The sequence below is a fragment of the Malaclemys terrapin genome, chromosome 3 (assembly GCF_027887155.1).
Source record: "Malaclemys terrapin pileata isolate rMalTer1 chromosome 3, rMalTer1.hap1, whole genome shotgun sequence".
Classification (NCBI taxonomy): Eukaryota; Metazoa; Chordata; order Testudines; family Emydidae; genus Malaclemys; species Malaclemys terrapin.
In genome coordinates, this window is record NC_071507.1 from 62565242 (window position 1) to 62581743 (window position 16502).

General features: G+C 52.8%; 1 protein-coding gene across 7 annotated transcripts in view; it reads right to left on the reverse strand.

Moving 5' to 3' along the window:
- Positions 1-16502, reverse strand: part of SLC29A1 (solute carrier family 29 member 1 (Augustine blood group)) — a 57792-nt gene that overhangs the window by 39638 nt on the left and 1652 nt on the right. For 4 of the 7 annotated variants that reach the window (XM_054022951.1, XM_054022947.1, XM_054022953.1 and 1 more), the window contains exon 2: positions 2435-2596. The gene's annotated coding sequence lies outside the window, so the exon portion shown is untranslated. Of the gene's footprint in view, positions 1-2279; positions 2363-2434; positions 2597-5315; positions 5557-7883; positions 7904-16502 lie in introns of those variants that run through there. The other 3 variants (XM_054022952.1, XM_054022948.1, XM_054022956.1) reach the window with 3 other exon arrangements.

Here is a 16502-nt window from a genome sequence, read left to right on the forward strand (position 1 = left end):
TTGCCCTAGGCATTGGGCAATACACCAGATCATCTCAGGATTTATTTTTCTCCCGTTGGCCAATATTTGATTTCTAGGGCCCTGGGAGCTGGTCAATGTTTGTATGAGCTCAGTGTGTTTAGAACCCTTTACACTTTGCACCCATATAGAAACTTTTGTCTGGAGATCTGAAACACTTTACAACCATTCATTAACTAACCCTCACAACCCCTCGATAACATGCAGAGTACGAGCACTACCCTGGGGCGACAGATGGAGAAACTGAGGCGCAGAGAGATGAAACGTCTTGCCCAATGTCACACAAATGAGTCAGTGGCGGAACTGGAAACAGAACCCAGGAGTTCTAAAGTATCAGTCTCCCACTCTAACAACATGACAATATTCCCCTACTGAGCCTGGAAAAGAACCAAGCATCCGGACTTCCAAACCTCTTTAGCTACTAGACTTTGCTTGCTAGTGAAGGCCTGCTTGCTCCCCAATGCACAGGCAAAATCTAGTATTGCTGTTGTAACACAGTCTGGGGCTGCTTCCCTCCCCTCTATAGACAAGAGCAGCAGAGACAGGGATCTATAGACACTTACAAATGGGGAACCACAAGCCTGTAACTCTTATGCATTCCCATGCCCTTTGCCAGTTGGCACCAAGAAGTCCTGGGGTCACCCCTCCATCATTTTGTTCCAAAACAGAGCTCAGTTTAGAAGGTACTGGAGAGCATAGGAGGCTGGGAGCAAGGAGCCATTATCCTCTAAGCTACTGCTGATTCCAGTTATAGCTCCGGTCAGCGGTGATTGAGTTGTCCCCTTCTGACAGATGTTCGAGGGCCTACATGTGAAGTGAGTTGGTGGGTTCTCAGCCCAGTTCCCGGTGAACATGTGTCCATGGCACAACATGGCACTTATTGGCCCACTTGCTGGCAGTTTCAGCAGAGGCCAAGGAACCACTAAGATGGAGCTCCTGTCTAGAGAGGGTCCCTGCAGAGCAGGGATGAGGAACACTACAGCAGCCTGGGCAAGTCCCCTACTCTGTGCATAGAGGCCATCCATCTGCAGAGTTCAACCTGGCACCTGTTGGCACCAAATCCATTCAGGGCTTCTCCAAGTGGATTTCCTGTTCTAAGCTCTCGGGGCCTGGCAGCTATCGGCAGGATGCCAAGGGGTCACTCTGCTGCAAAGGGCTCTGCGAGAACAAAGGCAGAAGCACAGGACTTGCGTCATTAGTGTCCCATTAACACGAAAACAAGACCATAAAACCAGCCAAGCAAGACACTCTGCCATGGTCTGCATCCTTGGGCCTGGGGAAACCCTCGCCGGCCGCAGGATCTCTTAGCACACCTGGGGCCAGTTTGCTGAGCTAATCCCTCACTGCCAGTCAGGAGTCCCAGAATCTAGTCTCCCAAGCACACCTGGTCTTAACACCACTAGTCGTGCACTGCAGAGCACGCCATGCTGCAGTGGGGAAGACAGTAGCGGGGACGCAGCTGCTGGATGGGCAAGAACGCTCACTTACCACATTCAGTGTAGGGCAGCTGCCTCCTTGAAGCCCCGCAGAGCTTTGGAGCCCCATAGTGGATCAAGCACTAGCCGGCAGCAGTGGCTCCTGCCCTGATCCTGAAACTGGAACATGCTAGCCTTGCCCTGGCTCTGGGGGAAATGGGTTGAGTGGTGTAACAGACATTTCCCACCTCAAAAATGGATGCAGCCGCTTAAATCACCAGCTGTGAATAGCACTGAGAATCAGGGGCTGCTGAGAAATCAACAGAGAGTTTGTTAAAAACAGAGAGGGGTGGTGGGTGGCAAGGAGCGGGGCTCAGGGCACAGCCATGACGAAAGGGCAGATCTGGAGCAGAATCACCCTCTGCGTGTCCCTACAGATGCCGGAAATGACGGCCTTTTCACTGCTGTTCTTATAAAAAAGGGGAAGGGGGGATGTGTATTTTAATCAGCTGTCCCAAGGAATACACAAGTGGCGCTGGAACTATTTCAATTGCCAGCCGATTACTGACCATGGGAAATAAACCCACAAGCAGGGGCCTAGGAATTGGGTGAAAAATGAGACTTTAACATCTGTTGATGATTCATTTGGAGACAAAAATAAACAATACGAGTGTCTCTATTAAAAAACACCAACCTAAGAAACAACAGCAGACGCCTGGTGTGTCCTTAGGTTCTGGGGAGGGGGAACAGAGCAGGGGTGATGCATTATTTTATTTTTACCTCCTCACTTTACCAGGCTGAGTCAGGGATCCAGGGGTATGGCAGATCCACCATCACATTTATTACCTGAAAGCTTAGAGGTTCTGTGTGAAAGAGCCGGGGGAGCTGGCTGGCTGGTTGAATATCTCCTTGACAGAGGATGACAGCTGAATGCAGAACTTGGCCCTTGTGTGTTTGAACAGAAAGTGAGGGAGAGGTGGCAGGGCAGTTGGGAAACTAACCTGGTTTTTTTATGCAGGCTGGTTTGTTTCCAGGGAAGAATATGTCAGAGTCTTCTCCCAAGCCCCGCCACAGCTTGGGTTCCATCCACTAGCATCACCACTCACAGTGCACTGTGCAGATCTTCAGTGTGATCTTCCCTCTCCTTTCTTGCATGATTCAACCTGAAGTGAAATAGTTAACAAGGCTGACGTTTACACTCTCCTCACCTTGCATCATAATTAACACTTCACTGAGAAGAATGGGGGCAGTTCACATGTCCTAGAGCACCTGTATCAGGCTCTCTGCAGACTCAGGCATTGCTGACATTTGTGTCGTGATTTTAAGTTTTTCCTTCACAATCTCAAGGGCTACAGATTTATTTTAGCTGAATGCTGAGAAGCTGCAGCACAAGCTGCTGACAGCAGGCGAGCATTCTGGTCTGCCCAGCTGCTATAAGCCAGCACAGTTCCACCCCTGCTTGTCTCTCCAATAGGCTTTTGCTAGAAGCAGCTGTCTAGAGCAGGCTGTGGATAAAAGTGAGGCTTCAAATCAGCAAAGAAATCAGAGATGGGAGATGCCTCAGTAGATTCCACCTAATCCCTCCCAAGGAAAGCAAGGCAGGATTAGGCCCTATAGCACATCCCCCAGGGCTCTGTCCAGCCTAGGGCCTTCTTCTCTGGACAGGCAATTCACAGCTAAGTGCCAGGAAGGTCCTCCAGACACAGCCTGCATGTTTCCCTTTCATACTTTTATCGCTGGCTCCCCCACACTGCACAGCTCCTAGCTAAGAGCCAAGCAGGGTAAGGTCCATGCTTTATTGTGGGGCCTATACCCAGCCCTGGCCCCAATAGAAGGGGTCAGAACTAACTATTTTCACAGGGCTCAGTGGCAATGCCAATGAATGTGATGACTGCCCTCTGCTGGGGAATGACAGAAAGCACCTGTATGTATGATTCCCTTCCTAAAAGCAGAGCAACTGTTGTGACTCCCTCCCTCCCCGCATGCAGACAGGGCTGCTCACTGTGCCCCAGATACCCTCTGGCGGATAAGAGCACTTTCTATGCCCCTCAGGAGCATAGCAAGGCAGCCTGCTTGTGCCTCTAAGCCCCTCATGATGCAGATGGAGATGCAATGGTTCACGCTGCCTATTGTGCCCAGAAGGCCACCCCAGGCAGTAAACCCAGTGACAGGTGCTCAGACAGACTAATGGATACCAACCCTGTGCTTCCCACACAGGCCTGAGCTCCTGGCCCCTTCCCTCTGGCACCCGTGCTCCCCTCTGGGTGAGGCCTTTTGGGACTCTAGCCATCCCTGGTGTCCTGGGAGGGGCAGCGGGGGTTTGGGCTCTGCCTTTCCGGCTCAGCGGGCACAAACAAACCCACATTGTCTGTGTGTCAGGCAGCAGCCCTGCCAGGGGCCCCCTCATAGAACATAAGAAAGGCCGTACCGGGTCAGACCAAAGGTCCATCTAGCCCAGTATCCTGTCTACCGACAGTGGCCAATGCCAGGTGCCCCAGAGGGAGTGAACCTAACAGGCAATGATCAAGTGATCTCTCTCCTGCCATCCATCTCCACCCTTTGACAAACAGAGGCTAGGGACACCATTCCTTACCCGTCCTGGCTAATAGCCATTAATGGAGTTAACCACCATGAATTTATCCAGTTCTCTTTTAAACTCTGTTATAGTCCTAGCCTTCACAACCTCCTCAGGTAAGGAGTTCCACAAGTTGACTGTGCGCTGCGTGAAGAAGAACTTCCTTTTATTTGTTTTAAACCTGCTGCCTATTAATTTAATTTGATGACCCGCTAGTTCTTGTATTATGGGAATAAGTAAATAACTTTTCCTTATCCACTTTCTCCACATCACTCATGATTTTATATACCTCTATCATATCCCCTCTTAGTCTCCTCTTTTCCAAGCTGAAGAGTCCTAGCCTCTTTAATCTCTCCTCATATGGGGCCCGTTCCAAACCCTTAATCATTTTAGTTGCCCTTTTCTGAATCTTTTCTAGTGCCAGTATATCTTTTTTGAGATGAGGAGACCACATCTGTACGCAGTATTCGAGATGAGGGCGTACCATCGATTTATATAAGGGCAATAATATATTCTCAGTCTTATTCTCTATCCCCTTTTTAATGATTCCTAACATTCTGTTTGCTTTTTTGACTGCCTCTGCACACTGCATGGACATTTTCAGAGAACTATCCACGATGACTCCAAGATCTTTTTCCTGACTTGTTGTAGCTAAATTAGCCCCCATCATATTGTATGTATAGTTGGGGTTATTTTTTCCCAATATGCATTACTTTACATTTATCCACATTAAATTTCATTTGCCATTTTGTTGCCCAATCACTTAGTTTTGTGAGATTTTTTTGAAGTTCTTCACAGTCTGCTTTGGACTTAACTATCTTGAGCAGTTTAGTATCATCTGCAAACTTTGCCACCTCACTGTTTACCCCTTTCTCTAGATCATTTATGAATAAGTTGAATAGGATCGGTCCGAGGACTGACCCTTGGGGAACACCACTAGTTACCCCTCTCCATTGTGAGAATTTACCATTAATTCCTACCCTTTGTTCCCTGTCTTTTAACCAGTTCTCAGTCCATGAAAGGACCTTCCCTTTTATCCCATGGCAGCTTAATTTACAAAAGAGCCTTTGGTGAGGGACCTTGTCAAAGGCTTTCTGGAAATCTAAGTACACTATGTCCACTGGATCCCCCTTGTCCACATGTTTGTTGACCCCTTCAAAGAATTCTAATAGATTAGTAAGACACGATTTCCCTTTACAGAAACCATACTGACTATTGCTCAACAGTTTATGTTTTTCTATGTGTCGGACAATTTTATTCTTAACTATTGTTTCGACTAATTTGCCCGATACCGATGTTAGACTTACCGGTCTGTAATTGCCGGGATCACCTCTAGAGTCCTTTTTAAATATTGGCGTTACATTAGCTAACTTCCAGTCATTGGGTACAGAAGCCGATTTAAAGGCAGCTCAGCTGCCTCCCCACAGCCGGGTCAGGCTCAGGAGTGTCCAGTGCCCCGTGGATTGGGGGAGGGGCTGGGTCTGTGGGACTGGCATGACATGAGGCTAAATCCAAACTGCAGCTCCAGGGAGCCCCTGGTCACTATAATCGCCAGAGCAGTCTGGCACAGCTGGGAAGGAGGGGGAGTTAAATGTTGATACTGTTGGGGTCACATGGTCATTGCTCCTGGCCAGACTCCTCCTCCCACACTCATTTAGACCGAAGGACACCCCTGTATAGATGCGAGGAGACGGCCACTCGCTCTCTCAGGAAGCAGGGCATGGGCTGATGGCCGGGGGCTCCGCTCCCCCAAAGCCTGTAGGGGGCTTTCCACTCCACCCAGTTCACAGGCCCATGGGGGAGCAACTGCCCCTCTGCCAAGAGTGCTGTCTATGGTGCCCTCACCTGGACAGGCCAGCTTTGGACGTGATCTTTTCCCACCTCCCTCCTCCACGCCAGCAGCCTCTCCTGTACCTCCCTCCCCAGCCCCGCTTCCCTCGCCCAGGGCAGCAGCCTCTCCTGTACCTCCCTTCCCAGCTCCCCTTCCCCACGCCAGCAGCCTCTCCTGTACCTCCCTCCCCAGTCCCCCTGCATCACCTCCCTCCTCCACGGCAGCAGCCTCCTGTACCTCCCTCCCCAGCCCCCCTTCCCCATGCCAGCAGCCTCTCCTGTACCTCCTTCCCCAACCCCCCTTCCCTCCCCCACAGCAGCAGCCTCCTGTACCTCCCTCCCCAGTCCCCCTTCCCCACCTCGTTCCTCCATGCCAGCAGCCTCCTGTACCTCCCTCCCCAGCCCCGCTTCCCTCGCCCAGAGCAGCAGCCTCTCCTGTACCTCCCTTCCCAGCTCCCCCTGCATCACCTCCCTCCTCCTCGACAGCAGCCTCCTGTACCTCCCTCCCCAGCCCCACTTCCTCACCTCCCTTCCCCACGCCAGCAGCCTCTCCTGTACCTCCCTCCCCAGTCCCCCTTCCCCACCTCGTTCCTCCATGCCAGCAGCCTTCTGTACCTCCCTCCCCAGCCCCGCTTCCCTCGCCCAGGGCAGCAGCCTCTCCTGTACCTCCCTTCCCAGCTCCCCCTGCATCACCTCCCTCCTCCTCGACAGCAGCCTCCTGAACCTCCCTCCCCAGCCCCACTTCCTCACCTCCCTTCCCCACGCCAGCAGCCTCTCCTGTACCTCCCTCCCAAGTCCCCCTTCCGCATGCCAGCAGCCTCTCCTGTACCTCCTTCCCCAACCCCCCTTCCCCACGCCAGCAGCCTCTCCTGTACCTCCTTCCCCAGCCCCCCTTCCCCACGCCAGCAGCCTCTCCTGTACCTCCCTCCCCAGCCCCCCTTCCCCATGCCAGCAGCCTCTCCTGTACCTCCTTCCCCAGCCCCCCTTCCCCATGCCAGCAGCCTCTCCTGTACCTCCCTCTCCAGCCCCCTTTCCCCATGCCAGCAGCCTCTCCTGTACCTCCTTCCCCAGCCCCCCTTCCCCATGCTAGCAGCCTCTCCTGTACCTCCCTCCCCAGCCCCCCTTCCCCACGCCAGCAGCCTCTCCTGTACCTCCCTCCCCAGCCCCCCTTCCCCATGCCAGCAGCCTCTCCTGTACCTCCTTCCCCAACCCCCCATCCCTCCCCCACAGCAGCAGCCTCCTGTACCTCCCTCCCCAATCCCCCTTCCCCACCTCGCTACTCCATGCCAGCAGCCTCCTGTACCTCCCTCCCCTTCCCCACCTCCCTCCTCCACGCCAGCAACCTCTTCTGTACCTCCCTCCCCAGCCCCTCTTCCCCAGTTCCCTCAGCCATGCCAGAAGCTTCTCCTGTACCTCCCTCCCCAGCCCCCCTTCCCCATGCCAGCACTCTCCTGTACCTGCCTCCCCAGCCACCACCACCCCAACACCCCCTTCTTTAGTCCCCCCCAGCACTCTTCACTCCCTTTGCCACTCCTCCACCTCTAACATTCCCTTCTTCCCAGCCTCTGCCCCCTGCCAGTGCAAGCCGCACCTTCACTCCCTCCTACTGCAATAATTAACGGCCTAATTGCTCCACTTCCCCAGGCGGGGGAAGCTAATTGCGGAGGGACAGCCCCGCTGCTGTGGTGCTGAGAGCAGAGTGTGCCCAGTGCCCACATGGCTGACTGCTCAGGCATTACATGCTCCCAGCAGGGTGCAGCGGGGAAGGAGATCCCGTATACATCACCTGGGACAGACAGAGCTGAGACCCCAGTATAACATGGGCTTGTGGTAGTAGAGTGGTTCCAGGAGTGACCCGTGTTCATATGGGGTCCATGGGAGATTAGATGGGGTTTCCCAGCTTCCCGCTGCCCTGGGGTAGGTGCAGAGGGAATGAACTGCTGGGGGCACAGCAACACCCAGAGCCAAGCTGCCCACCTCCCATCCATCACCCTCATGCCATTACCCAGGTCCTGCCCCCTCAGCCACAGGGAAGCCCTTCTCACCTTGCCCGTCAGGCCCCAAGTGAAGTCCATCGAACACCAGCGGTAACGTCACTGCCCCCCGCCCCAGGGCACTGGCAGAGCAGGGACCGGACAGACCAGTTCAGCAAGTACAACGTGCACATAAATGCCAGCTCCTTGGCTGCTGGAGCCAGAGCCGTGAGAAGGAGCAGAGCTCTTTGCTGAGAGTGGCTGCTGGAGGCCAGCCAGGCTCATCAAATACAATGAGGGAGAGATGGACGGCTGGGAAGGATCAAGTCCTCCGCATGGGGAGGGAGCTGTCACAGAGGCCCCTTAACTCCGAGACTGCAGGACAGCTCCCCTCACCTCCATTCCTGCCAGCCATGGCAGCTCTCCCCAGCCCAGGACTCCATGCCCACTCCCATTGACCCACAGGACGGCACATACAACCCTATTTTATGGCACCTGCCGCAGTGCACTCTCCGCCCTCATGCACCCATGTGCAGGTGGTGCCGCTGTAGCTGGCATGACAGTACTGTCTCCCTGCTTATGAGCTCCCCAGAAATGGGGGCTTCTTACAGATTTCTAAGAATGTGCCCATAACCACTGTGTTTTCATCACCTGCTTGTCCCAGCAGCTGAATGCCAACCCTAACAGCCAGAGGATGAGAAAGGGGCTGGGAGACACCCCCACCCTCTACCCACTCCAGGCTGCAATCAGATGCTTAGTCCTTGGCAGCACTAGAACAAACCAATGTCTGGGTTCAGAGCTAGCATGACCTTAGCTCACCCCAGACCAAGCTTTGCCACCAGGAATGCCAGACTGTAACACTGACAGCATGCCTGAGTTCTGGGCTTCCCATCCAATCATGTTACTGAGCCACCTGTGTTTGGGGATGGGCTGGGATTTGGAGCTACTGACTCCGACATCCCAGCTATCAGCCCTGCAGGTGCTGGGTCTGGCTAACCTGCTTCCCTGCCAGGATACCTGGCCCTCTCCAGCATCACACACACAGTGGATTCAAAAAGGCCTGCAGTAGTAAGCAGTGTTCCCACACCTTCTCCCCTTCACTGCTAAAACACAGAGCTCTACCTGCCCTAGCAACAGAGAAAGCTGGACCCACATAGGGTGACCAGACAGCAAATGTGAAACATCGGGACGGGGGTGGGGGGTAATAGGAGCCTATATAAGAAAAAGACCCAAAAATCGAGACTGTCCCTATAAAATTGGGACATCTGGTCACCCTATACCCACACTACCTGTAGATGCTGCCGCTATGGAGCTATCCCTCCCCACAGACTCAAGCTCCAGTCTCTTACTCTTCATTTTAAAGAGATAAAGTCTCTAGCTGCTACGGTTATGCACAAAATCTTTCAATGTAGCCCTAGTCGCCTGCCTGAGTCTGCACACAGCCTGAAACAAGAGCTCCAAAAGGTTAACAGATCTCCTGAGTATCTTTCCCCAGTATTTATCTTCTGTCTAAACAGAGGAAGCTGATGCTTAATCCATGTTTTGGGAAGGCAGATCTTATGTGTGATGCTTCAGAAAATGTTTTCTCTTTAGATCTAAGCAGTGGCTGAGCTGTTATTAAACATTCCCCAAATGGCTGGCGCGCTCCCCAGCCTTAGCAGCTCCTGACATTTTTACCATCATCTCAGTCATGTTAGCATGCTCCCAAGCAAGAACACTGCACAGAGGCCAATATGTACAGTGCCATGACAACACATCACAAACAGGGAGGAATTAATCTGCAACATCCAAAAGTAATTGATCAAATCTTACAGCAAAGGAGAAACAAGGGAAAGCACCTAGCCCTCCCCATATAGCACCCTGAGCAATTTCTCCCTCCTCCAAAGAAGACCCTTGCAGCGTAGCCTGAGGTCAGCAGACCTGGACTATTTTGGACTTGGTGGGGAAGAGAACTCCAAAGCCAAGAGGCCCGTACAGAGAATACCCTGCCCTCTGCCCCTTCTGTTTCATACCGAGCAGTGCCACTACCTCAACTGCAGCAATATGGCATGGGGAAGAGCAGGGCCGGTTCCAGGGTTTTTGCCGCCCCAAGCGGCACAAAAAAAAAAAAAAAAAGCCGCGATCACGATCTGCGGCGGCAATTCGGCGGGAGGTCCTTCGCTCCGAGCGGGAGTGAGGGACCATCCGCTGAATTGCCGCCGAATAGCTGGACGTGCCGCCCCTCTCCAGAGTGGCCGCCCCAAGCACCTGCTTGGCAAGCTGGTGCCTGGAGCCGGCCCTGGGGAAGAGGCAGTCTCTCAAATAGGCAGGTCCTGGGCCATCTGGGGCTTTCCTGGTCTTAAACTCCATCTAGCCATCCACAGCATGCATCCTGGAGCACTGTTGGCATGTGCTCCTGGTAAGATACACCACTGAGTAGGCAGCACAAGCTTCTGCCAGGATTTAAGATGCAGTGTGATGCAGCAATCCAATCCTGAGGTGGCAAAGGCATGAATCAAAGTAGCAAAGTCCCCATGGACAAGAAAAGAATGTGTCCTATCTCCTCCTAGCCAGATACAAACGAGAAAAGGTCTCCCAGACGATTAAACAGTAACTGGCAATCTACCCAGCGCCTGGGTTGGGCGCACTAGTAACACATGCCAGGCAAACATCCTCACCTTATCTTTTTGTTGCTATCCGCAACCCACCAACAATCTCTACCCTGGACTCAGCTACCTGGCTCTCAGCCAGGCTGAAGTCCAGTCAAGCACTGGAAAAGGGACTTGCCTGCACCAGCTGAATGGGAAGAGATAGGAACGGTTATAATTATTGGGCTTAAAAATTTACTTTATTTGTAAGCTTAAATGTAAAAAGTATGTAAAAGTTTATAAAATGTTACAATGATGGATAACTCTGTTTGCTTGCTTGGGAATTAACTACGGAAAATAGGTCAAGTTGTTTTTAATACTAAGTGCTATGAACGAATGCAAGAAAACCAGACACACAAACTAAATTAGTCTAAACAGAAAAAAGCCAACTAATATGATTTAAGGGCTGTTAAAATTAAATTAAATAAACAACAAAAAGACAGGACTCCTGAAATCAACAAACTAAAATTAGTGGGCGAATATGAGACCTAATTGGTGGACAAAACAATGAGAGATAAACTATGCCACCTGCTTCTTTTTCCTTTTGGGGTTTTTTAAAAAGAGACTTTAAAAGACCCAAACAGCTTATTTTGTTTTATTTTATTTTTCCCAGCCCCCAAGACAGAAGAAGCAGATCAGGCTGAAAGCTTTTTTCTTGCGCTTGTTTAAGGAACTTTGTTTTTTATTTGTGAGTTAAAGTTCAAACAGTGCAAAGGCTAATCAACACCTTTATCTCTTTTTGCCCTTAAAATCAATACAACAGACCACAGGCCCAGATTCAGAGAGGGGCTTAAGGCCATGCCTAACTTTAAGCACATTGACTTTAATGGGTCTACTCACAAAGTTAGACATGGCCACGAAGCTGGTCTGAAGACACTGCAGCCTGGCTCTGCAGGTGGTTATGAAAGCCTGCCAAGCCCTGAACAGAAGGGTCTGTCAGAGGAACAACCCTCTCCCTCCATGCCCCAGGAGAGTGCATGGCCTCCTACACGGAACAAAGGAAGTTGGCTCCCAATCCCATCAGTACGGGGAGTACTGGGCCCTGGTGGCATGATCCCATAGGGCTTGCTGCGGGAGAGAGTAAAGTCCTGGAGTGTTGTGTGCTGGGCACAGTTAACAGCAAAGTCTGCAGCAGCGACGAGACACAGAGTCTTAAGGCCCTGCTAGCAGCTCCTTCCATCCTGGGTTGGGAACAGCCTTATCTCAATCCCAGCTCTTATCACCGGTGGCTTTCTGGACTCTGCGGAGGGGCCAGCAAGAGGCCTGCAGGGAGGGGGCAGGATTCTCTCTCTCTAGCAGCGTTTCACTCATTCGCTCCCTGATTGCCAGCCCCTGGCTTGCTGACTTTAAGAACATAAGAACGTCCATTCTGGGTCAGACCAATGGTCCATCTAGTCCAGTATCCTTCCTGTCTGTGACAGTGGCTGGTGCCAGATGCTTCAGAGGGAATGAACAGAACAGGGCAATTTCAAGTGCTCCATCCCCTGTTATCCAGTCCCATCATTTAGAGGCTAGAGACACCCACAGAATGGGGTTGCATCCCTGACCATCCTGGCTAATAGCCATTGATGGACCTATCCTCTATGAGCTTATCCAATTCTTTTGAACCCAGTTAGAGTTTTGGCCTTCACAACATCCCTTGGCAACGAGTCCCACAGGCTGTGCATTGTGTGAAGAAATACTTCCTTTTGTTTGTTTTAAACCTGATGCCTATTAATTTCACCTCATGAAACTCTGCAGATCATGAGATGTGCTCATGACTCAGGAAGGCCCAGTCTCACAGCAGCCTCCCTCACTTCAACCACCTAGCAAATGGTGACAGCTCTGCCCGGTCAGAGAGAAATGCCCCAGCTAGTACCACTGGGCTGCACCATCCCTTTCACTTGGCCCATCCCCTGCCTGGGACCTCCATGGTGGCAGGGGTCCTCCAGAGTAGAGCCAGGGCACATTGTCCGGAGGAGTGGGGGTATGGTGTGTATCCCTGTCCACAGAGGTCTGCAGCTCCAGACCAGGAATTCCTGCATGTTTCACTGCCACCAAATTCACCATGGCAGCAAACAAGCCAGCTGACAGCAGCAGGACCAGGCACAGCCCAGCTCCTCCTGGTGAGTGGGTAGATACTTCTCATGAATTGCCACATGGCCTCTCTGAGCCCCGCTGGGCTCTCTTGGGAGCAGCCACTTCTGGGCTAAAGCACCTGCTGGGTGACAAAGTGTTAAAAGTGAAGTGGCCGGGGAAATCAAGCTCCCTTCCGTGAGGATCCTGGATGGCAGCACTAACCTGACTCATCCCAGTCATTGCTGAGCAAAGAGGAGGCATTAATGGCCTAATATCTGAACACTTACAGTGGCACCAAAACTAGAGGAAGAAAAGGTCTGTTGGTCTCCTGGGGGTCTCCTGAGTGTCTCAGACAGGAGACACTCAGATCTCCCCTTTGAGAAAGCTAGGGAGGGAAATCTTGTGACCCCATGCCATGTAGAGCGCAGGAGTTGTCCTGCACTGTTCCCTGACAGGGATCAGGGTAGCACATGAGGCACACGGGAAATGGATTAGGTGGTTTATAGACTTAAATTCCTCTGTGGCTTGATGTATGTAGGTAAGAGGACAAGAAAGTTAAACAGGAGGGTGAGTGAGCACAGTGCTAATCACCCATGGGATCAGGGAATGGAGGGAGACGGTGAGCAGCATCAGGGAAGGAAGCTGCCCCTTTGGGCCTCTGCTTCACACCATGTGCGAGTGGAGCAGCAAAGTGAACTGGACAAGATCTCCGCAGCACAAAACTACACACAGCAAGTGAAGAGATCCAGAGGTCTTGGCCACTTTGCTTTGCTGTTCTACTCACTCGCACAGCGGAGTATCGGGAAAAGGAGGCAGTACTGGGACTGGAGCAAGTGGGGAATTCGGGGATGGTGGGTGTCGCTGGTGAGGTTTAGAAGTAGCAGATTGGGCTGTATCTCCCTTGGCAGGAGGCAGTTTCAAGATGTAGGGCACTGCTGTAAGTTTTGAGGTCCAGCTGCATGGGGCCTGCATTGCACCAGGGAGGTGGCAGGGAGCTTTCTTAACGGTTGCTCCCCAACAGAAAAGCTGGGCCTGTAGTGAAAGCCCAGGACTGGGAGTCAGGACACTTGGGTTCTATTGCCAGGTCTGGAAGGAAGTGTTGTCTTAAGCTGTAGTGGTTAGAGCACGACTGGCAGTCAGGCAGGACTCCTGGGTTCTATTCCCAGGCTGTGTCACCTCGGGTGAGCCTCCTAACGTAATTCTAGTCTGAAAAGTGACTCTCTGCCCATTGCCTCTCTCCACTGCGCTCACAGAACCAGCCTGCGGTACCATCTGAGATAGACAGCCCCAGGAAAAGGACTGGGGCTCCAGCAGCCATCCTGGGAACTCACTGCATGTGGCTAAGCATCAGGGGGTAGCCGTGTTAGTCTGTATCTACAAAAACAACAAGGAGTCTGGTGGCACCTTAAAGACTAACAGATTTATTTGAGCATAAGCTTTCGTGGGTAAGAACCTCACTTCTTCAGATGCATGGGGCTGACTCACTCTTTCCGTTCTCAGCTGATTGTAACTCCGAGGCTGTCCCCAGGGCAGCATCACTTGAGCAGCTGACACAGCAACCCATTGAGCAACAGACTGCCCCTCTGGGCTTTGACCCTGGGAAACCAGGAGGAGTTTAACTTTAAAGCATCACACAAGGATGCATGTGGCTGAGTGTTGAGCATCAGGCCCATCCGGTTCCTTAGGAGAGGCAGCTTCAAATGGGGCTCAAGGCATACTCCTGTGCCCAGAACAGGAGTTGGCATCCTCACTGGGGAAGCCAGCTCGCTGTTCTGGTCCCAGAGTGGCCCCTTGGCAGGGTTTGGATTGGACTGTGTAGAAAGACAAGGACTGTTCCCACTGGCAGGGGTTGGATGGGCTTGCATTGGAACTGAGTCGGCAGAAGGGGGTTACTTGCTGTTTGTTACCGAACAATGCCCCTAGAACCTGGTTTATTCCACAGTGAGAGCCCCATCCTCACGATCCAACGTGGCTGGGAAGCAGCGCAGGGTCCCTCCAACAACCCATGCTGACAGCTGACGTGGAAGATTAATTACTCCGCAATGCAGAGGGCTGGTGCCCCGGCATTAATATTAGCACTACAGTCAATCCTGGCCCTGCATTTTATTCCTGTCAGTCACATGGGCAAGGTTTGCAGCCATCCCAGCACTACGCTACAGACCCACTTGCTTTGATCACTACCTCCCCTCCCCTGTTTGTTACGCCTACTTGTTATGGCAGGGATCAGATCTCCTGAATATCTGTGCAGCACAACCGAGTCCATACTACAAAGGGGCTGTGGCAATGATCATCCATTGCTTCCTACAGTACCTTCCGGATGAGGGTCTCAGCAAGCTTTGCAAACAATTAATTCAGCCTCACAATCCACCCTGCTGGAGGGCCCCAGGAATCTCGTTTTGCAGAGGGGGAAACCGAGGCACAGACATAGATAGTGACTTACCCCCAGTCACACAGCAAGTCTGAGACAGAACCCAGGAGTCCTGGTTCCCAGCCCGTGCTCTAACCACACTGACAAAACACATTCTTGTACTCCTGAAGGCAAACTCTTCACTGCTGGACAAGTGCCCAGCTCACCCTTTCTCCCTCCCAGTTAGCTCCCTGCTCCAGCTTCTCAGACTGCCTGACACCTTGACCTTGCTTTGCTGCCTCTCTTTCCCCAGAAGAACGCCTAACTCCTGGCACCGCCCCATCCCTGAATACAACCTGTCACAGACTGTGGACATGCTGCTCCCTCCTGGCCTGGAGGCAGCTCTGGATGGGCAGTAGGACAGGAGGGAGAGGGGACTGTAATGGAACCAGACACCGCACTGCAGGGACAGCTGCTGCATGAACTGCCAGCAAGCTGTGTGGCCCTTTAACAGGATTGCAGACTAAAGCTGTGACCTTGAGACCCCAGAGCATGGTGCGCACAGGCAGTACCTGCTCCTTCTTCCTGTCCCGGTCACACACACTGGCACCGTGCAGAGGGCCAGACTCAGCCATTCAGAGCTGAGCCTAGCTAACAGGCTCAGGATTTGCTGCTCATGCCCGACCCTATCCAGGAGCTCAGAGTGATAGAGAAAGTCCAGTGGTGCAGGGACACCCAACCCGAGCATTTACAAGCGTGTTGACGTATAAGCTAAATCTGAGCACGTGTGGGACATCAAAGGACAAGTGAACCATTACTTAGGGTCTGAAGGGGAGGCTGGCACGGGGAGGTCAGTCCATGCATAGCTGGGATCATGCACAAAGGTGGGAGAGAGAGGAAAAGGGGCCAGGACATAAGGAATGAGACTCGAGATGCAGGCGAGGGCAGAGCCACGTAAGGTGGCGGGGCAGCAGGGATGATGCAGTCTGAAGGCTGGCCCACAAATAGATTTTGTACTGCTAAACCAGTGCAATGCCCTAGTATGGATGCAGTTACCGCCCTATAAAGGTGCTTATCATAGTATTGTTCCTCTGTCTGACATCAGGCTCTTGGCACGGTGGCGAGGGGGCTGCACAGTTCTAACTATATGTTCTAAACCCAGAGTTATAATAGAATATAGCCGGTGTGTAGACAGACTGACCAGACAGCAAACGTGAAAAATCGGGATGGGGGGGGGGGGGGTAATAGGAGCCTATATAAGAAAAAGACCCAAAACTCGGGACTGTCCCTATAAAATCGGGACATCTGGTCACCCTATGTGTAGCTAAGCCACGCGTGGGGGGCAGGGCGGTGACTGTGAATGAACCGGAGGGGGCTACGCAGGAATCGGGGGGGCAGAGCGAAGGGGGCTGCGGTGACCGACGGGGCAGGAGGCCGGGCAGAGAACCCCGGAGAGCCGCCAAGCCCGGAGCAGCACCAGCCCAGGGAGGGAGACCGCCCGCCACACGTGGGGCTGGGAGCACAGTGGCCGCGCTCAGGATTACACGGAGCAACTTCCGACACGTGCGCAGACCCGCGACATGTCCCCGCAGCGAGGCGGGAAGCAGCGGCACCCCCGGGCGGGCAGGCGGGCGAGGAACTCCGCTCTGCGTTTGCAAC